Source organism: Chiloscyllium punctatum, chromosome 20, assembly GCF_047496795.1.
Source record: "Chiloscyllium punctatum isolate Juve2018m chromosome 20, sChiPun1.3, whole genome shotgun sequence".
Lineage (NCBI taxonomy): Eukaryota > Metazoa > Chordata > Chondrichthyes > Orectolobiformes > Hemiscylliidae > Chiloscyllium > Chiloscyllium punctatum.
Window position 1 is genome coordinate 50,718,157 of NC_092758.1, and position 20,780 is coordinate 50,738,936.

Sequence of the window (20,780 nt, forward strand, 5' to 3'; positions counted from 1 at the left end):
CTTGGGAATATGTCTACACCACAATGTCAGTAGTAGCTCAAGAAGTGATGTGTTCCATCTTTACAAGCACAGTTTTGAATGGGCAATAAATGTTGGCCTTGCTAGTAACACTTTAGTCCCATGAATAATGAAAAATAATCACGGCTATTTTGAATGTGAAAAATGAGAAGTCAGGAGTAAATTAATTTTTTGAACAAAACAGCAAAGCAATAAAGTGAAGTGAAGCTGGGGAGGACATTTAGAGGTCTCATTGCCAAGGTTTCACAGAAGTATTTAAAATAATCTGCATGACATTTCTGTATAAAACATCAGCTTGTTTCATGCACGTATCAAAATTAACATAGGAATGGCCAGTTTCAAGGATTTAAAGCAACTGAATGCTAATTATTAAAACTGAAAGTAGTGATAATATAAAGATTAGATACAGCTTTGGAGAAAATGCTGGCATTTTATTTTTATTATTGGCAAATCAAAACCTTTATCATATAAAATGCAATTTAGCCATAGGCTTGTACCAGCAAAGTGTCTTTCACCTCTTCCATATTTGAACAGCTTTAAAAATTTCTTTCAGCTTGTTTTGTGCTGACCTTTTAAGTTCTCAAGACCATCACATCAATTGGTGCAATTTCCAATGGCAGCACTGCTGCTTAACTTGCCAAAATGATGAATAATTAGCACCAAATACACAGTATGCCATGTTTTCAATGAAAAGAGATTTACCAACGTAGCCTGATTGGTGGGATCTTGGTGGTTATCATTTGCACAAAATGTTAGATTTGTCTGATGTGGAGGTGTTGATGTTGGACTTGGGTTGTCAAAAGTTAAAAATCACACAACACCAGGTTATAGTCTAACAGGTTTATTTGGAAGCACTAGTTTGCCGAGCACTGCTCCTTTGGAACCTGATAAAGGGGTAGTGCTCTGAAAGGTGGTACTTCCAAATAAACCTGTTGGACTACAACCTGGTGTTGTGTGATTTTTTTTAGCTTAGACCTGTCTGGGAACAGCTGTCTGGGAAGAACTATGGTGGATTTTTTTCTTTCAGGCTCTGAACCAGCAGAGTGCTAGCCTGTTAAATGTAACCTAGCTACTAGAACATCCACAGCATAGGATTAAGAAATGTCTTTGACAGTCCTGGTCAACATCATGCTAAAACATTTCCTTCACGCCAAATCACAATGTATTGGCGGCGGGTGGGGGAGGCAGACAGAGAGAGAGTCAGATTTAAATTTACAGAATATTGTGAGACCTGGATAAAGTTTCAATCAGTAGGATATACTTGGACACTAGCACACAGCCACATAGTGAAGAGACGACCCTTTAGAACAGAGAGGAGGAATACTTTCTTCAGCCAGAGGGTGGTGAATTATTGCCTCTGAAAGGTATGGAGGCCAAGTCTTTGAGTGGCTATAAGACAGAGATAGATAGATAGATAGATATAGATAGATAGATACTTACTTGATTAATAAGAGGATCAAATGTTGTGTGGAGAAGGCAGAAGAATGGGGTTGAGAAATATGTCAGCCTTGATCAAATGGCAGAGTAGATTTAAAGGGCTGAATGGTCTAATTCTGCTCCTATGTCTTATAACCTTGTCTAGATGTATGGGGAGAGTTCTGCAAAGTAGCACAGAGGATATCTCCCCTGATAACCCCATCTCAGGCAACACTGCTTCCAATTCAATGGCCAGTAAGCATAGAATAGTGGGCTGACCACTTAGCTTTGGACTCCTGCCTCAATATGGAATTACTTATTTTAATTTTCTTGGTTCATGAGTCTCTTCCCTTTCAACAATGATAACTGGTACTACTCAGGTAAATGCTACATGGATACTTGTGAATTCCCTTCCCTTCCCATTCTGGTGAGATTTGCACCAGTTGCTAAGAATTTCAAAATGGCCTACATCAGTAGATAAGAATCAGTCTCAATTCAATAAGAGAGAACAAACACCATTAGGTTGCTAAGCGTTAGTGTGGCATTGGAATCACCACACTAAAGGTACATAGGATTACTACCACCTGCATGTGACCCTCCAAGTCACACACCATCCTGCTTTAGAACTATATTGTTTTCCTTCACTGTTATTGGGCCAAAATTATGGAACTACTTTGCTAATAGCAGCATAGATGAAGATATATCATGTTGACTACAGTGGTTATGATTTTCATCACCACCACTTCAAGAGATGTTATGGATGGTTGATAGCCAGTGAAGACCACATCTTGCAAATTAATTTTCTTTTTTAAAATCTTCCTGCCATTGACTCGATATATGGCAATCTTTTAGGTTTCCATGTGGTTATCAATGGTACATAGTTTAAAAAAAGACCTGGGTTACTTTGGGCTGTTTCAATAGCTTTATAATGTAATAAACAACCCGAATAATGACACATTGCAAATATTTTATTCAAATTGAAGGCAAAGTAGCTTAGTGCTACATTGCTTCCAGCTGCACAAGATCTATAACGTAAAATGCCTGGTCTTAAATCATGCCTGGCAACCAATTTGAACCACATTTGCCTAGACGAAAGGCACAAAACAGAGCCAAGTCCGCAGAAAAAAATTGCTCAGCATGATAAAAACCTGCCCTTAGGTCTTCTCTACATATCATTTCTATGCAATAACCACTCCTAATTAGCCTTACAGAAACACTTGGCAGTGCCATCCCTGCAGAGATAGCACTTTATTTTTGGTTGCTTGGTCTCTCGGTTCTTGCTTCACTTCTTATCAGAAGCACTAATTTAATGCAAGAATCGTATTTGCATTTCTGTTCAATAATATAACATGAAACTAGAACAATTTCTGACTCAGTTACACTAATATTATTAACAAGGGAAATAAATTAAACCAAACAGTTGGTTGAAAATAATTGATAAAAGGGTTTGAGGCAAAGTGTTATTGTCACAATTCTAAACTGAATCATATTTCATGTTAGATAAGATTTAACACCGATAAAAGTTAATTAAATCTGTTGAGTTATTTTAATTTTATAGTGTGTTTATGCTTATATAATTAAATATGCAATGTAGATCTAAATTATTATGGAGAAGTAATTTTAAATAATTCTAACAAAGTCCAACACTACTGGAAATACATTTTTCTACTGCAAATTATATTTCTTTTGTATAAATCATCTGAACAGCATGATCCTACTTCAAGATTAATAGGTCTAAAATTGGATGTTAAAGTGTCTGGCCACAAGGAGTAAATGCACAAAATACATTTCCATTTTCACCATTTCCATTTTTGCCATTTCCATTTGTACTACTCCAAATGAAGTTCCATGAACTGATAGCTCTTAATATTATTGCGGCATCCACACGCACAAAATGACACTTTTCTTTTGATTTAAAACTTCTACTGCATTGAACCAATTTACATTTGTTTTAGTTTGTGAAACAAATTTGATAGGATCCGGTGTGATTTATCTCTATAAATGCTCTTAGAGGACATTGGAACAAGGTAGACATGGATTTTATTATCATTGACTGGAGATTCCAAAGAAGATAATTAACTTCAGGTAGTGTCTAATTATTGGAAACCAATAACCACGATGTTAACAAAGGTCACCAATAAATTCTTGACTGGAAAAACCACAACATTTAATCAACAAAAGTTTAAAGGTGCATTAAAATGTAAAGTAATAAACTATATTGTGCCTATAGCAACAAATTCAGAGAGAAGAGACAATGAGAAAAAGTAAACACTGGAGATTGGCTCGACAATAGTATTTTTAAAGGCAAAAAGAAGCTTTTAATAAAAGAGTGAGGGATAAACAAAATCCATCACCATAGAAACATGTCATCGACCTCCTCCACATTTGACAAATGAGCAATTCTGAGAGAAACATGGGAATTTGAGTTGTTGTTTTACATCTTCACGTTCTTTCCTTGGAGAATTCTAGAAAGTAGGAGAGGGATTCAAAGGCTGATCAGTATCCTGGCAAGCTGTGATGCAAACACTCCATAAATGATTATAACCACTTTTTTTTTAACCAGTCGATAGGGTGATTAATCGTATACAGTGGGAGGCCTTTATAGACTTCCACAACGCACATAATGATAGTGTGGTAGTGGGTGAAGATAAATCATCATATCCACTGAATAGAAAGGTCTCCTGTTGGACATCAACCTAGCACTTAGAGACAAACCAGTGATGTCCAATGTAAAGTTTGAACCCAATGCTTTTCTCACTAAGTGCAAATGTTACTGCCAAGCCAAAGGCTTTCTCTGAGATTGAAAGCAATTTTCTAAGAATGCAAAATTCAATTACACTCCTCACAATAATGAAAGAAATTTCATGAGCTACGCTCAAGAAAACTGCCCTATACGTGGTTGCAATCAATTCATTTGTACTCTTGATGGTTAATTATTGTTAGGACTTGAATTTATGACTTCAGCAAACTGATTGTACTGTTCAGAGAGTGTAGTGCAGTGAAGAAAACAAAACATAATATAACATCAGTGCACTTACTAAAAACAGAAACATTGAAAGTTCATTCTCATAATAAATCATGTCTACATTTTATTTTCAATTTGTTTACACCAGCAGAATGTAGGGACCAATTTTCAAAAATACAAATAAAGTGGTGAGAAATTACTTTGCAAGCTTTTCAGGCTTGATGTATTCTGTAAACACAGATGATGTTTTCCTTAATTATTCTCCGAATGTGAAAATTGAATATTCTTGCCCTCTACTGATGAAATGTGGATAGTACTATGTGCTTTTGAAGTCTTGGACAACTGAAAGCATCTGTTTTTTTTTCATAGCACAGTCCTTACAAATGCATTTGAATATCTGTAAAAATAGTCTTCAAATAGGTAAATTAATTGCAAAATATTTAATTAGAAACAATGTTATTTCTGATTTGGAGACTATGAACAATCATTTGATATGCAAATAATAAACTATCTGATTTCAAGCTTAACTAAAACAATTAAGCTACAACACTTGATAGAATGTAAAAATAGGCACAGGTATCATAATTAATCGACACCCATTGCTTTTGATGCAGGCAGAATGTAAACTTAATGCTGTACCCCTCCTGAGGTACAATGGTTAATGGGAGACCCAGATTCAAGACCTACCTGCTCCAGGGTGTGTAATATAATCTCTGAACAGGGTGATTAGAAAAAAATAGGTACATTTAATACCATCTGCTTATTTGCAAAGTAGTTGCATGCAGCCAGCAGTAAAGAGTCTGCTAAATTGAAGAAAACCATTGCAGTGGACACAAAGTTGGGCAAAGCTAGTACTATTTAAAGCTATGCTGTGCTGCTTAAAGATGACCTGCATCTCTTAGAAGAGGTTTACTGGGCTGAACTAATTGTAAAAAGAGGATGTGAGCTGCAAAAACAATACATTTACCTGGAACAGCACATGCCATCTTAAGTGTAGGAATGTGGCATTGCAAGTGTAGGACCTGCACTCTCAGTACTTGTACCATCAACAGCAGAGGCCCAAATGAACATTCAGATACCCAGCTCGCCACAATGTATTTTTAAAAATAAGTAAGAGGTGGGGTCTGCATATGATCAGGCATAGGTCATGAGTGACATGTAGCCAGTGGCTGGGGACAGAGGTAGCAGATGTACTTGCTCACTGGTGAGAACGGTAGAATAAAATTTCGGCTGCAGAGTATTCACATGAAGACTTTGATGGGATGGCCTAATGAAGTGCTTGGTGCATTGATAGGCCTGACTGTCACTGACATGGAGCATGGAGGATTCCAGTATTAAACTGACACTGAACATTGCACAAAGCCTGGAGCTCAGCTTCCCAGCATTTAAGTATAATCAACTATACTTAGCATATTTATGGACAAAGACACAATGTGGCCTCTGACCATTAATCCCACTGCTCAAGTTGCAATATAAACAGAAGCTACACAAAGGCTCTGCCTCTCACTTCTAGCAGCTTGTCCTGCTCTGTGTGGGTTTCCACTGGGCGCTTCAGTTTCTTCTCACGATCCAAAGGTGTGCAGGTTAGGTGGATTTGCCATGGTAAATGTGAGGGTTAGGGAGTTGGGGTGGGGGAGGGGGAGGGGGAGGCAGGTGTATCGGTGCAGACTGATGGGCTGAATAGCCTCTATCTGCACTGTAGGGATTCTACGATTCTTGAGATTGCATTAGACTGATTGGCAAACCAGAGCATAATTTGATGGTTTGTTGCCCTCTGCCAGTCCTGGGGAGTGAAGATGTTCCTCCTCCATGCCACCCAAGTGACAAAGAATTCCAGATCCCTGATCAGAAGTTGGGGCACCAATTTTCCATTGTCCGCCTCTCTGGGTATAATATCAAGAACTGTACAGTGCTGAAATCAAACCCAGGTCCCTGGCACTGTGAGGCAGCAGTCCTAACCACTGTGCCACATTGGAAAATTGTCTGGACGAATGCACAATAATGCTGTCGGAAAATCCATGTTTTTCTCTGCTTCACCAGGGCACATACCATCACCCCCTCCTGCTGTCTCACACATACTTTATCCCTATCTCCTATCAAGGCTAATCCTCTGCCACTGTCATGTTGCATGCAACAGGTTCCCTTACTTCGGCCTTCTTCATTCACTCAGAACACTTCACCAGCTTGCTCAAACCGGCAGGAACAGACAATCCACCCACCTTCATCTCACTCGCTCACTCCCTTTCTCTCATTCCAGGAGAAAATGGCCCACAGTGAGGCAGGGTCATTCTAGAGTGATGATGGATTGAAAACATTTGGCTTCTCACCTCTGGCAAGGAGAGAATCCTGGTCCTTGAAAAAGAAACCCAGGATTGCTCTGACAGGCTTGCCGAAACATCCATTGTCCACTGATAAAGACCCAGTCTTCATTCCAGTGCTGGCCTGTAAAAAAGGCTTTCGAGCTCCTCTCTGAGGAGAGTTCAGAGGCCGTTGAAATCATATCAATAAAGTTGCCTCCTGCATCCCCGGATAGCTCAAACACTGATACCTCAGTGGGCACTTTCCCTAGATTCGAGCCAGAAGCAGAAGCTGGTGAGCATATCATTTGACGTCTCTGCAGCCGCTGGAGAAAGATATGCCTCATGCTGTTGGCACTTGCAGGACTGCCAGAAACTGGCACCTGTTCAGCCCCAGGCAGGAGAGGGGTGGTGTGGTGGTGGCAATCAAGGACTTTGTGCATATGCACAAACAGATATTGGAGCAGCAGGCAGCTATTGAGAGACCCTCACTGCTCAGAGGCTTCAAGACTGAAACTACACTGTAAGCATGCAATCAACCTGGCTGCCTCCATGGATAGGATGGTGGCTGCCACAGTGAGCCAGGCCCAACAGTGTCAGGGCATGCTGGATATGTGCACCGACCTGCATTCCACCATAGTAGCCATAGGCCCTCAGCAACAACTGCAAGGCAATGCGAGGGCAAGCCACAGTGCCCTTACTCCATGTACCCCTTCCTCACAAAGAGACAGGAGTTACTAATAGATACCCAGCCAGAGGAGGAAATGCAGACAGGCATCTCAGATATCTCTCAGAAATACCCCTGTCCCTGGAAAGGACACACTCAGCATGTCTGAGCCCTCTAGAGACAAATGTCCCTCAGGTTGCTTGACGAAACCTCCAAGGCCAACAAGTTCCAATGTAGGATAGGCTCCGTCCACACCAGTAATAGAATCTGAGAGTGCACTTTGTACTAGAAGAAAAAAATAACCTTTCAAGGGCACATTGGTGGCATGGGTGACATTTCATTGCAGATAAAGCCTGACCTATTATTAAAGCATGCTCAGAATGCCATTGAATCTATTGTTTGGCTCTATGTAGTACCGACTGTAACTCATGCATTGTGAAGTCAGACATCAGTTCTTATGCATGTTGCATGGAGCTGACCTGCAGAGCACCTGCAACATGTAGAAAGATCTTCAGCAAATAGGTACCATCTGCTCAGAATAACAGGCATGGGTATAACATCACTCATCTCTGTGGCCAAAGGTATTGTTTTATATGAAATGCTCCACAGTGTTTAACCTGGAAGGTGTATAACACACAATAAGGTAATAGATAGGGGTTGCCAGAGATTAGGAGCCTGCAGTGTGAGATAAAGTGGATGGTTCTATGTATTATATTGTATTATGTTAGGCCCCAGATGTCAAAATCCCCTTCCTGTGAACCCAGTAGGTTATGATACCTCCTCAGTTGCACATCTAACTGATCAATGCAAGTCTGCACCCACCCAACTTTCCCCACCAGGCCCTGGCATATGAGGTCATCATACCAGGCTGCTCATAAACTGTACTCTTATAGAAGCCAGAAAGAGCATTACTCCCATTCCCATCCATGTTTAAATAATTCCACATGTCCATATACAATTGCTACCCCTTTGCAACTGGCATTCCACACTGCCTTGCCAATAGCCTCTAATCTTCCTCACCCTCTCTATTGCAGTACCCCCTTTCACCATCCAACCCCAATCCCCTCCCCCTTGGTTTCTGTGGATGGAAACAATGGATTAACCAAGGGCCCATCTCTGGATGAGATGTGCCCAAAGCCCTGACTGATGCCTGTACCTCTGCCCCACTGTGGCAGCACTAGCCCCTGGATTGGCTGCTGAGGAGCACAGGGCTGACTATAACCCACTCCATGGACTGTGGAGGCATTGCCCCTGGAATGAGAGAACTTCATGCCCCTGAAATGATCTCAGAGGCTGCTCTTGACTTACTGTGACTGGACCACCACCTCCCTATGCCCCACCCCTCCCACTGACATGGTCTTCACTGAGGACCATTCCCCTTTGACTATGAGACATGGCTGCTTGCTTGCTGTACATGCAGTGAGTTTGCCATGTGAACTGCTAGGACATAGTACAGGTGAAACTTTGGTGCTGTAATGCTTCATATGGTAAGATGTGTTTGTTGATAAATGAGACAAGCTGCCTGGTTCTGTAACTGCGCTAAAAGGAATGGCACTGCAAGACAAGGCAAAGCATGCAAGTAAGTGCTACATGGGTGAACACTAAGAGAGCCACAAACAACCCTTAGATGCAGCCTGGTCTACTCTTTGAGCTGAATGGCTTACAATGGTATGCAAAGGACCATGAAGTGACATATCAATGCTAGTTGGCAATATGTCTCGAAGTGCAACTTTAAAATGCAGAACCGTCCTGTAAATGGATTGGAGAGGTGCCTTGTGGGCTCTGAGATGCTAGGAGTTATTGGTGCCAGCATCCAGGCATGTGGGGTGCATGCAGCGGGTGGCCTTGATTGCACTTTGAGGTTTTGTTGGCAAGTGTCCAAGATAGTGGCAACAAGCAGGTACCCACTCTGACTTTTGGCAATGGTAGAATAGGAAGTTGCATATCAATAAGGAGAGATCTGTTGTTAATAACACTGTTAACAAGTAATAATTCTCATTAATAGGCATCTCACCCTTTCCTAGCGAGAATCGTACCTCAACACCTGGAACTCTCTTTGAAAACGCAACAAGTTTCTCCTGACATTGAAAAGGCCTCAACCGACTTCTCATGCGATTTCTTTGACCCACGTCATTCAGCACACAATAAAATTCCACCCCTTGTGTATGCTGAGAATCTTTCAAATGCAAAGTTGAATTCAATTAACCAAATTACAAATCCATGAAATTTAAAGCATTTTACACTTTGTATTGGCATGCAACGAAAAGGCTTCCGTCCTACCAATTTCAACTTAGCATTGTGAAATTAGTTGTTTTATATTTTGCAGTGGAATCGGGTAATACTTATCAGAGCAGTCACATGGGACATGATTAAGAATGTAGATGGTAAATGGGCAATAGATGTCATCTTGGCAAAATGTATTCAATTAATAAAATTTACAGACAAGCACTAAGTTAATGGGAGTTAAACAATGAGCAATAGAAAATGAGTTGAGCTTTTTCAATTACTTTTTCTTATCAATAACTTACTTTGGAACAATTAGTTGTGTTGAGCTTTAACAATGTGAAGATAGGTGAATGTTCTTCAGTTGTGACAAGCAATTAGCCATGATTTATGACTTTCTGAGCTTCATATTCACAAAACTTTACAGTACCCAAGCAATGCATGTCTCTCTGCATCTCAGCTGTCACAATAGAGTCTCTAATGCCTTTTTCTGAACATGCTCCAGTCTTCCTTACATGCTGCACTCTGAGTTATGTTATTACCCAGAAAATATGCTCCTAATATTTTAGCTCCAGTTAAATTAAAAACAAGCTTCAACTTTTCTTCCTGTATCACACTTTAACTAAGCTTCAACCTTTTGCTGTAATTGTTTGAATTGAATTTGATCTAAATGCTTCCTTGCCGAAGATTCAAAGGTTTGTTACAGACCTTTATTTCAAGTGGCTCATTTACTTTTCCATTTAAGGTGAAAAAGTAGTTCACATTGAAGTATTGAAGCTACCATGGGACTGTAAATATATTACTTGCAGGATGGAAAAGGTCTTAAGGGAACAGTTGGTGCCAGTTGAAGTGATAGACTGGGTACTTACTCAGTTATATTCATAATAATTTTAACGTGTTATGAAAGACAGACAATGTTTATGAAGGCAAACTGATGGTCAGGCAGTTAAATGCAGAGAAATACCCTCTAGTCTGCTAACAATCGGTTCAGGGACAGCAAGTAAAATAGGTTTGACTTCATACAACTGCCTGTAGGTCAGACCATTTCACAAGGACAGAAATGAATCAATACCTAGTTATTCCATAAGCAAATGATGTCAATGCTGCCTTTGAAACTGAGCATATGCAGTTTTTTTAAACTTTGATTAAAAGAGAATCCAATCAGTGTGGATTTAATTAGTTGCAAACACTTGCAAATAAAAGGTGTCATCTTAATAACATATAAATTGCTCCTGTTTTTCAAAAATTTATCATTACATTGAGAAATAAAAGTGAAGAGTGAAAGGCAATGGTGATGAACATGGTAAAAGAGTAAACAAAACTAAGCTGGACACATTTGGTTCCTGATACTGTCAGGGCATGACTTACAAAAGTCGAAGGGATAATATTTTGAATGGGATACTTGGAAGCTCACTCTGTTAAGTTTTGACACAGCACCCATCCTATCTTTTTGCAAGGAAACCTATTCAGAAGTTGGCTTATTTGACAAGTGTGCCTTCCAGTCAAGTGGTGAGTACATAGGGGCAGTACAATGACTCAGTGGTTAGCACTGCTGCCTCACAGCACCAGGGATCCAGCTTTGATTCCACCCTCGAGCTACTGTCTGTGTGGAATTTGCACATTTTCCCCATGTCTGTGTGGATTTTCTCCGGGTGCTGCAGCTTCCTCCCACAATCCAAAGATGTGCAGGTTAGGTGAATTGACCATGATAAATCGCCCATAGTGCTCAGGGATATGTAGGTTAGGTGAATTGGCCATGGCACCTCCATGATACATTGGCAGCAACATTCCTTCAAAGTTGCACAAAATGTAGCCAGTCTAAGGGTCTGCCCAAGTCAAACAGGGTGCCAACGTCATTCACAGAGTGACTGAAGTCCTGAGAGTCACTGCTGCACATGGAACTTGAAGGTCCTAGCAGACAAAAACAAGTTAGGGGAAGCTCTGAGCAGCAGGCTACTTGCAAGGCACAGACGTGGATAGTAGCAGCAACAAAAAAAATTGCGAAGGCTAAAGCAAGGAGTCTTTGCACACAGACAGATTCCCATCTCCTAAATTACATCTCAGTTTGGCTCTTTGCTCCTTTAGTGTTCACACATTATGTCCCTACCTGCATGCTTGCATCATCCAGGTCTTGCCTTTCATTGCACTACATTACCTCACCATGCCCCAGCATGCCATGCCTGTTAGCATATTGGCTCTTCAGCTAGAGCCAAACGTTGTCATCACTGCCATTCTAAACAGCTTTTTAATGCAAGCACAAGAAAGGCTGCTTATCAGTATAAGGCTGTTTGGAGAAGTTGGGATGGGGAAGGTGGTGGTGCGTGAGATGGCAATATAAAACCTACAGCAAGTGTCAACTGGTTGCACAGCAAACACACTGGATGTTAATTCAACCAAATGAACAATTCAAAAACTGTAGGGGGCTAGTCTTCTGTCAAGGTGGGGCATTGCTCTCTGTCAGGGAGTGCCAGTACCATCAGTCAAATACAGTGTGCACACAGTCCATTGGATCCATCACGATCAGTCGAACATTTGGGCTACCCAAGGTCTGAGAATCCCAGTGCTGTTTGGGATGAATACAATCCTAGGAATTCAACCATTGAAATATCTGAAGGGTTTGGGGACGTGGATTGAGGCTTTCAGCAGGATCAATGATAGAAATAGTTGTGGGAGTGGAGTCAAGGCAGAATGGAAGCAGAGACATTTACAATTGTAGAGATAAGGACAGTGAGGCAGAGAATCTCAAGGCAAGGGAATAAGAATGGCATCACAAGTCAGAGTTTACTATAGGAGGGGTGCTGTTGTCTATGACTATCACTGTGACCTTCCACAAGGGCAAGATAAAGGAACAGAATTGGCACTACCAACGTATAATACTGGAGTTCAGGGGCAACGAGGGCAATTATAAACAAAGTGCAATTGGATGAGTTTTCACTTTGGGGAGAATGAGTTGAAATGGGATGTTGGAGTGGTGTGAGGTAATAAGGGTCATGGAGGTATTGGGGGGGGAATGAATATCTAGTGACCAGGCTGGGCCTAGTGCTGACAGTGCCCACCAGATTATGTTTTACCAACCATCATTCTCCCTTCGCCAAAAGAAGAGGTTGCAACTTGAGGGCCCCTTAGGAAGTGATAGATGTGCAGGAGCCTCGAGTTTTTCAGCCTAGATGCCATTTCCTGACTGTGAACAAAACTCAGAGCTGAAAATGTGTTGCTGGAAAGGCACAGCAGGTCAGGCAGCATCCAAGGAGCAGGAGAAACGACGTTTCGGGCATGAGCCTTTCTTCAGGCCCGAAACATCGTTTCTCCTGCTCCTTGAATGCTGCCTGACCTGCTGCGCTTTTCCAGCAACACATTTTCAGCTCTGATCTCCAGCATCTGCAGTCCTCACTTTCTCCTGTGAACAAAACTCAGTGCCAATGCAGCCTCTGTATATCCCAGGACATGATGATGGAAGCATGTTGGAACAGGACGACCTGAAGATCCAATCCTGTCTATGAAGTGGCTATGAAGGTCATTCCAGCTGAATTTCTATGTAAGCCCACTATGACAAACACTCCAAAAAACTCAATGTAACTTGAAAATTCAATCCACAGCATTGAAAACTACTTCAAAGAAAGATCACATTATTACAAGGTCATAAAGTTGTTGCTCAAACAAAACTAGTAGTCCCCTATACAAATATGTAAACAAATACCTGCTAGACTGAGACCATGAATCATTATTGGAACTCAACAAACATATATAACGAGGCAATCTAGTAAATGTACTGAGTCTGTTTTTGTCGGTCTTAACATGAACATTTGGCTAAGTTCATAGAATCATTAATGAAGACACAGCAAGAGTGTAATTGACTTGAAATATGCTTGGACTCCTTAATACTGCACTTGGTCAGATGTTGCTTAAGTGTGAAGATATGTATTCTCACCTCTGAAATTTAAATCTTATTTAATTTTTGGATCAAGGGTATACCAAGTGCTAAGGGCAAGTAGCCCTTGCAGAATCCAAACTGAGCAGGATATTGGTGAGTAAAAGTAGAGAGTATGCCTGATTTTTACCTTGTAGGTGTCGCAAAGGTTTGAACATCAGAAGCAATTTACTCATCATCAAACAAACAAATTCTGACTTGCTGTTGTAGACATAATATTTGTGTGGCTGGTCTAGTTGAGATTCTAGTCATTCTCACAATGGACAATGCTATCAATGTGAGGTTGAAATCCAGTGTCCACAAAAATAGGACATTGGTTGCTCCCACCAATGCTGCTGTAGGTAGGAACAAGGAGACGGATCTTCAAGAAGTTGACAAGGTTCGAACATCAATAGTGATGCAATTAAACCTGATTGTGAAATGGTTCTTTATTGAAGAGTCATACTGTACTTGAAATGTTAACTCTGTTTCTCTCTGATGCTGCCACACTTGCTGAGTTTCTCTAGCATTTTTCATTTTTATTTGAGTTCCTTTGTTTTAGTTAAATGCAAGCTACAGGACTCAACCTATTAGCGCAGCTCTGTATACACCCTGCTGCTTTTGGTGTTTAACTTATAGCTTTAAAAATCACACAACACCAGGTTATAGTCCAACAGGTTTATTTTGAAATACTAGCTTTTGGAGCGCTGCTCTTTTATCAGTTACCCAAATAACAGTGGAGAAGTGAGGAACTTCCCAGGCCGTAGCATTACAGGTTGTGGACATACGCAATTTTTCTGACAACTGATTGCTCCCATTATCATGACTGATATCCAATCTTAAATCTGTTCCCAATCCTTCTCATTTACAATACCGGTAGTGTCACAGAATATAAGAGACAGTAAGTGGCCTCAGATGATTATGGGATTAGGTCTCCATAACACAATGCAATGGTTACTCTCACCACTGCTAATTTATATAGTTTAAGCTGCAACATGTAGTCTCATGGCAATACAGTCAAATAGATCATTCTTTCATGTTATTTCTCCTATGCTTGCTGAAAGTCTAGTCTGGAAGGTTTTGCTTGAACCCACAGCAATCTTGGTCAATGGCAGTGTTCCCAACCCAATATAATCTTTATGGGAAAAAGCCACTAGTTAATGTTCTGCAGTAGCAACACTCCTATCTCACTTTTGCAAATGTGGACTATTGGGAAAAGAATGAATAATTTATGTCTATAAAAACATGAGCATAAGTTAAAACCAAATTTAACACAGTTCTCTTTTACATGAAATTACAACTGTTTTGTTAAATTTGCAAAATAGTGATCCCAATTAGTCATGTCTGTAATAAATTTGAACATAATGCGCAGGTCCTACACCATTTTCACTTCACATCTGGCAGTAATTTTATTTTTTTTGACTGTATAGGTTATAAGCATGTAAGCAAGTCTTTAACTATAAATTACTGACTGTGAAACAAAGAGAGCCCTGCTTCCTTTCATGTACACCAATAAATTGCTATGTTGATAGCAGGAAGAGAATACTAGCTTTGCATATTGCTTTTGTCAGCTTAGGCCAAGACACTGACACTGATTAATAGGGGTGAACTTCCCAAATTACCTTGCCAGTCTTCAGAGAGGTTATGAGAAAGAAGATAATTAAATAACTCTTGTGTACTCAGTGTCTGCTGGGAAGGCACATGAGCCAGCCACAGATCATTGTACTTTTTATGCCATTATCCTTTCAAAATAAATTAGGGCTGTTTAGTAACAAACTGCTGAAAGAAACCCCAACAGATCAGTCTCTTCCATAAATTTTCTCATATTAGCTGCTGACAAGAGAGTGGAGTTCTAATGCCTGTCAGTATAAAACATTCATTTCAGGTACTTGTGGGAAATAGATGCTGCTGATATGCATCTCTTAATGGAAAACTGGGAAAGGATGTTTTTTTTTCCCTTTAAAGATTTAATGGAAGTACTCAAAACTGGCAACTGTCCATTATATAACTATTTTGAAATATTTTAGAAATCAGATTTTCTAAAGATATTCTTGTCTTTGAAGATTTACCTGTAAGGCTCCCAGCTCCATTAGTAAGCCTGTTACTCTGGTCCTCCCTCAGCATGACATTCTCATTGACTTGTTTAATCGTACTTTACACCTTTATCACCTTTGCTACTGCCCCAAAATAGCATTCATTATTTTCAATTTGACAACTGTAAACTTAAATATAAATGTTACACAGCTAGCTTTATCATTATACATATACAGCAAACTGTGCTTTAACCAGCACTATTGATAAACCAGGAAAACATATTCCTCAAACGTCACAATCTACCGCAATGCCTAGTCAATGCGGTAAATAAATTATAAGTGATGTGTATACTCCCTGTTATACTTCTATTACTTACTGTTATTTTTACACTGATTTGAGGAAGTGTGTTGATACTTTTATATAAACTTTTGTGGGCTTTTGATATCAAAAAGCTTTGCTTTGTCAAGGTCTACTACGGTCATGTATGCCTCTTGATCATCAGGAATATTTGATCAATTGGCACACTCCTGGTCCCGTAGCTGCTGGCCAATAGAAAGTTTGCTGCATTAAAATGGGAGAAAGTGAGGACTGCAGATGCTGGAGATCAGAGCTGGAAAATGTGTTGCTGGAAAAGCGCAGCAGGTCAGGCAGCATCCAAGGAGCAGGAGAATCGACGTTTCGGGCATAAGCCCTTCTTCAGGAATGAAGAAGGTGTGCCAAGCAGGCTAAGTTAAAAGGTGGGGAGGAGGGACTTGGGGACGGACGTTGAGAATGTGATAGGTGGAAGGAGGTTAAGGTGAGGGTGATAGGCCAGAGAATGGATTAGTGGTGCTGGAAGAGCACAGCAGTTCAGGCAGCATCCAAGTAGCTTCGAAATCGACGTTTCGGGCAAAAACCCTTCATCAGGAATAAAGGCAGTGAGCCTGAAGCGTGGAGAGATAAGCTAGAGGAGGGTGGGGGTGGGGAGAAAGTAGCATAGAGTACAATGGGTGAGTGGGGGAGGGGATGAAGGTGATAGGTGAAGGAGGAAAGGCTGGAGTGGATAGGTGGAAAAGGAAATAGGCAGGTAGGACAAGTCCAGACAAGTCATGGGGACAGTTACTGAGCTGGAAGTTTAGAACAGGGTGAGGTGGGGGAAGGGGAAATGAGGAAACTGTTGAAGTCCACATTGATGCTCTGGGGTTGAAGTGTTCTGAGGCGGAAGATGAGGCGTTCTTCCTCCAGGTGTCTGGTGGTGAGGGAGCGGCGGTGAAGGAGGCCCAGGACCTCCATTTCCTCGGCAGAGTGGGAGGGGGAGTTGAAATGTTGGGCCACGGGGCGGTGTGGTTGATTGGTGCGGGTGTCCTGGATATGTTCCCTAAAGCGCTCTGCTAGGAGGCGCCAAGTCTCCCCAATGTAGAGGAAACTGCATCGGGAGCAACGGATACAATAAATGATATTAGTGGATGTGCAAGTAAAACTTTGATGGATGTCGAAGGCTCCTGTTGGGCCTTGGATAGTGGTGAGGGAGGAGGTGTGGGCACTGGTTTTACAGTTCCTGCAGTGGCAGGGGAAAGTGCCAGGATTGGAGGGTGGGTCGTAGGGGGCGTGGACCTGACCAGGTAGTCGCGGAGGGAACGGTCTTTGCGGAAGGTGGAAAGGGGTGGGGAAGGAAATATATCCCTGGTAGTGGGGTCTGTTTGGAGGTGGCGGAAATGTCGGCGGATGATTTGGTTTATGCGAAGGTTGGTAGGGTGGAAGGTGAGCACCAGGGGCGTTCTGTCCTTGTTACGGTTGGAGGGGTGGGGTCTGAGGGCGGAGGTGCGGGATGTAGACGAGATGTGTTGGAGGGCATCTTTAACCACGTGGGAAGGGAAATTGCGGTCTCTAAAGAAGGAGGCCATCTAGTGTGTTCTGTGGTGGAACTGGTCCTCCTGGGAACAGATCCAGCCGAGGTGGAGGAATTGGGAATATGGGATGGCATTTTTGCAAGAGGTAGGGTGGGAAGAGGTGTAATCCAGGTAGCTGTGGGAGTCGGTGGGTTTGTAAAAAATGTCAGTGTCAAGTCGGTCGTCATTAATGGAGATGGAGAGGTCCAGGAAGGGGAGGGAGGTGTTAGAGATGGTCCAGGTAAATTTAAGGTCGGGGTGGAATGTGTTGGTGAAGTTGATGAATTGCTGAACCTCCTCGCGGGAGCACGAGGTGGAGCCAATGCAGTCATCAATGTAGCGGAGGAAGAGGTGGGGAGTGGTGCCTGTGTAACTACGGAAGATCAACTGCTCTACGTAGCCAACAAAGAGACAGGCATAGCTGGGGCCCATACGTGTGCCCACGGCTACCCCTTTGGTCTGGAGGAAGTGGGAGGATTCAAAGGAGAAATTGTTAAGGGTGAGGACCAGTTCGGCCAAACGAATGAGAGTGTCGGTGGAAGGATACTGTTGGGGATGTCTGGAGAGGAAAAAATGGAGGGCTTGGAGGCCCTGGTCGTGGCGGATGGAGGTGTAGAGGGATTGGATATCCATGGTGAACATGAGGCATTGGGGGCCAGGGAAACGGAAGTCTTGGAGGAGGTGGAGGGCATGGGTGGTGTCTCAAACGTATGTGGGGAGTTCCTGAACTAGGGGGGATAGGACAGTGTCGAGGTAGGTAGAGATGAGTTCAGTGGGGCAGGAGCATGCTGAGACAATGGGTCGGCCAGGGTGGTCAGGCTTGTGGATCTTGGGAAGGAGGTAGAACCGGGCAGTGCGGGGTTCCCGGACTATGAGGTTGGAAGCTGTGGGTGGGAGATCTCCTGAGGTGATGAGGTTCTGTATGGTCTGGGAGATGATGGTTTGGTGATGGGGGGTGGGGTCATGGTCGAGGGGGCAGTAGGAAGAGGTGTCCTCGAGTTGACATTTGGCTTCAGCGATGTAGAGGTCAGTGCGCCAGACTACCACTGCGTCCCTTTTATCTGCTGGCTTGATGGTGAGGTTGGGATTGGAGCAAAGAGATTGGAGGGCTGCACGTTGTGAGGGTGAGAGGTTGGAGTGGGGGAGGGAGGTAGACAGGTTGAGGCGGTTAATGTCCCGGCGGCAGTTGGAAATGAAGAGGTCAAGGGCAGGTAATAGGCCAGCGCGGGTGTCCAGGTGGATGCAGTGTGTTGGAGGTGGGCGAAGGGGTCCTCGGAAGGTGGGCGGGAGTCCTGATTGTGAAAGTAAGCTCGGAGACGGAGGCAACGGAAGAATTGTTCGACATCACGACGTGTATTAAATTCATTGATGCATGGACGGAGGGGGATGATGGTGTGTCCTTTGCTGAGGACTGATCGTTCGTCCTCAGTGAGGGGGAGGTCTGGGGGGATGGTGACAACTCGGCAGGGCTGGGAGCTGGGATCTGGTGTGGGTGTAGAGCTGGGAGTGGGGGCGGAACCTGTAACTGGAGTGGGTGTGATGGTGGGGGGAATGGGGGTGGAGTCATGAGCAGGGGTAGTGTTCCCCTTGGGGTTCTGGGGGGTGGAGATAGTGACAGTGGGGTCTGTGGGGGGCAGTCAGCAGAATGCAGGTGAGTGGCGCTGGTGGGGGCGGAAGTGGTGGTGACCACGGCAGTAGGGGTGGCGGAAGTCACTGAGCATGTGACATCAGCGATGATGTGAAGGGCAGAAGTGATGTCAGGTGTGATGCATGAGGAATTGTGAGGGGTGGAAGTGATTGTGGGAGTGGCCATGATGGGGACGGAAGTGACATCATCAATCAGCGTGGGGGTGGTAGCTGCATCAGCCGCATGGCTAATGGTGGAATAGGTTCCGAGGCCAGAGGAATCTTCTGGAATGTTTGAGGAGCGCTGGTTATGGAGGTGGGTGGATAAAAGTTTGTTGTACTTACAGTTTTTGATGTTTGAGATGGAATTGAAATACTGTTTGTTGAGAGTATGAATTCTCCTGAGGATGTAGTACAGAGTGGGTCCTTTGCAATTCTGAGAGAGTGTGGCCCTCAGCTGAGGCAGGGCTGACTGTGTAGGCCAGAGAGGGGGTGGGGGCGGAGAGGCTGGGAAGAAGATTGCAGGTCAAGAAGGCAGGGCTGAGTCCGAGGGGTGGGACTGAGATAAGGTGGGGGGAGGGGAAATGAGGAAGCTGGAGAAATCTGCATTCATCCCTTGTGGTTGGAGGGTTCCTAGGCGGAAGATGAGGCGGTCTTTCTCCAGGTGTTGTGTTGGCATGGTCTGGCGATGGAGGAGGCCAAGGACCTGCATGTCCTTGGCGGACTGGGAGGGGGAGTTAAAGTGTTCTGCCGTGGGGCGGTTGGGTTGTTTGGTGCGGGTGTCCCAGAGGTGTTCTCTGAAACGTTCCGCAAGTAGGTGGCCTGTCTCCCCAATGTAGAGGAGCCATATTGGGTGCAGCGGGTGCAGTAAATGATGTGTGCGGAGGTGCAGGTGAATTTGTGGCGGATATGGAAAGATCCCTTGGGGCCTTGGAGGGAAGTGAGGGGGGAAGTGTGGGCGCAAGTTTTGCATTTCTTGCAGCTGCAGGGGAAGGTGCCAGGAGTGGACGTTGGGTTAGTGGGGGGTGTGGACCTGACGAGGGAGTCGCGGAGGGAGTGGTCTTTCTGGAATGCTGATAGGGGAGGGGAGGGAAATATATCCTTGGTGGTGGGGTCTGTTTGGAGGTGGCGGAAATGACGACGGATAATACGATGTATATGGAGGTTGGTGGGGTGGTAGGTGAGGACCAGTGGGGTTCTGTTCTGAAGGGGCGGGGTTCAAGGGCGGAGGAGTGGGAAGTGGAGATGTGGTGGAGAGCATCGTCAACCACGTCTGAGGGGAAATTGCGATCTTTGAAGAAGGAGGCCATCTGGGTTGTTCGGTATTAGAATTGGTACTCCTGGGAGCAGATGCGGCGGAGGCAAAGGAATTGGGAATATGGGATGGCGTTTTTACAGGGGGCAGGGTGGGAGGAGGTGTAATCTCGGTAGCTGTGGGAGTCGATCGGTCGCCCGAGATAGAAATGGAAAGGTCTAGGAAGGGGAGGAAGGAGTCTGAGATGGTCCAGGTAAATTTGAGGTCGGGATGGAAGGTGTTAGTGAAGTGGATGAACTGTTCAACCTCCTCGTGTGAGCACGAGGCAGCGCCGATACAGTCATCGATGTAGCTGAGGAAAAGGTGAGGGGTGGTGCCAGTGTAGCTGCGGAAGATGGACTATTCTACATATCCGACGAAGAGGCAGGCATAGCTGGGGCCCATGGCTAGTTCTTTGGTTTGGAGGAAGTGGGAGGATTGGAAAGAGAAGTTGTTCAGAGTGAG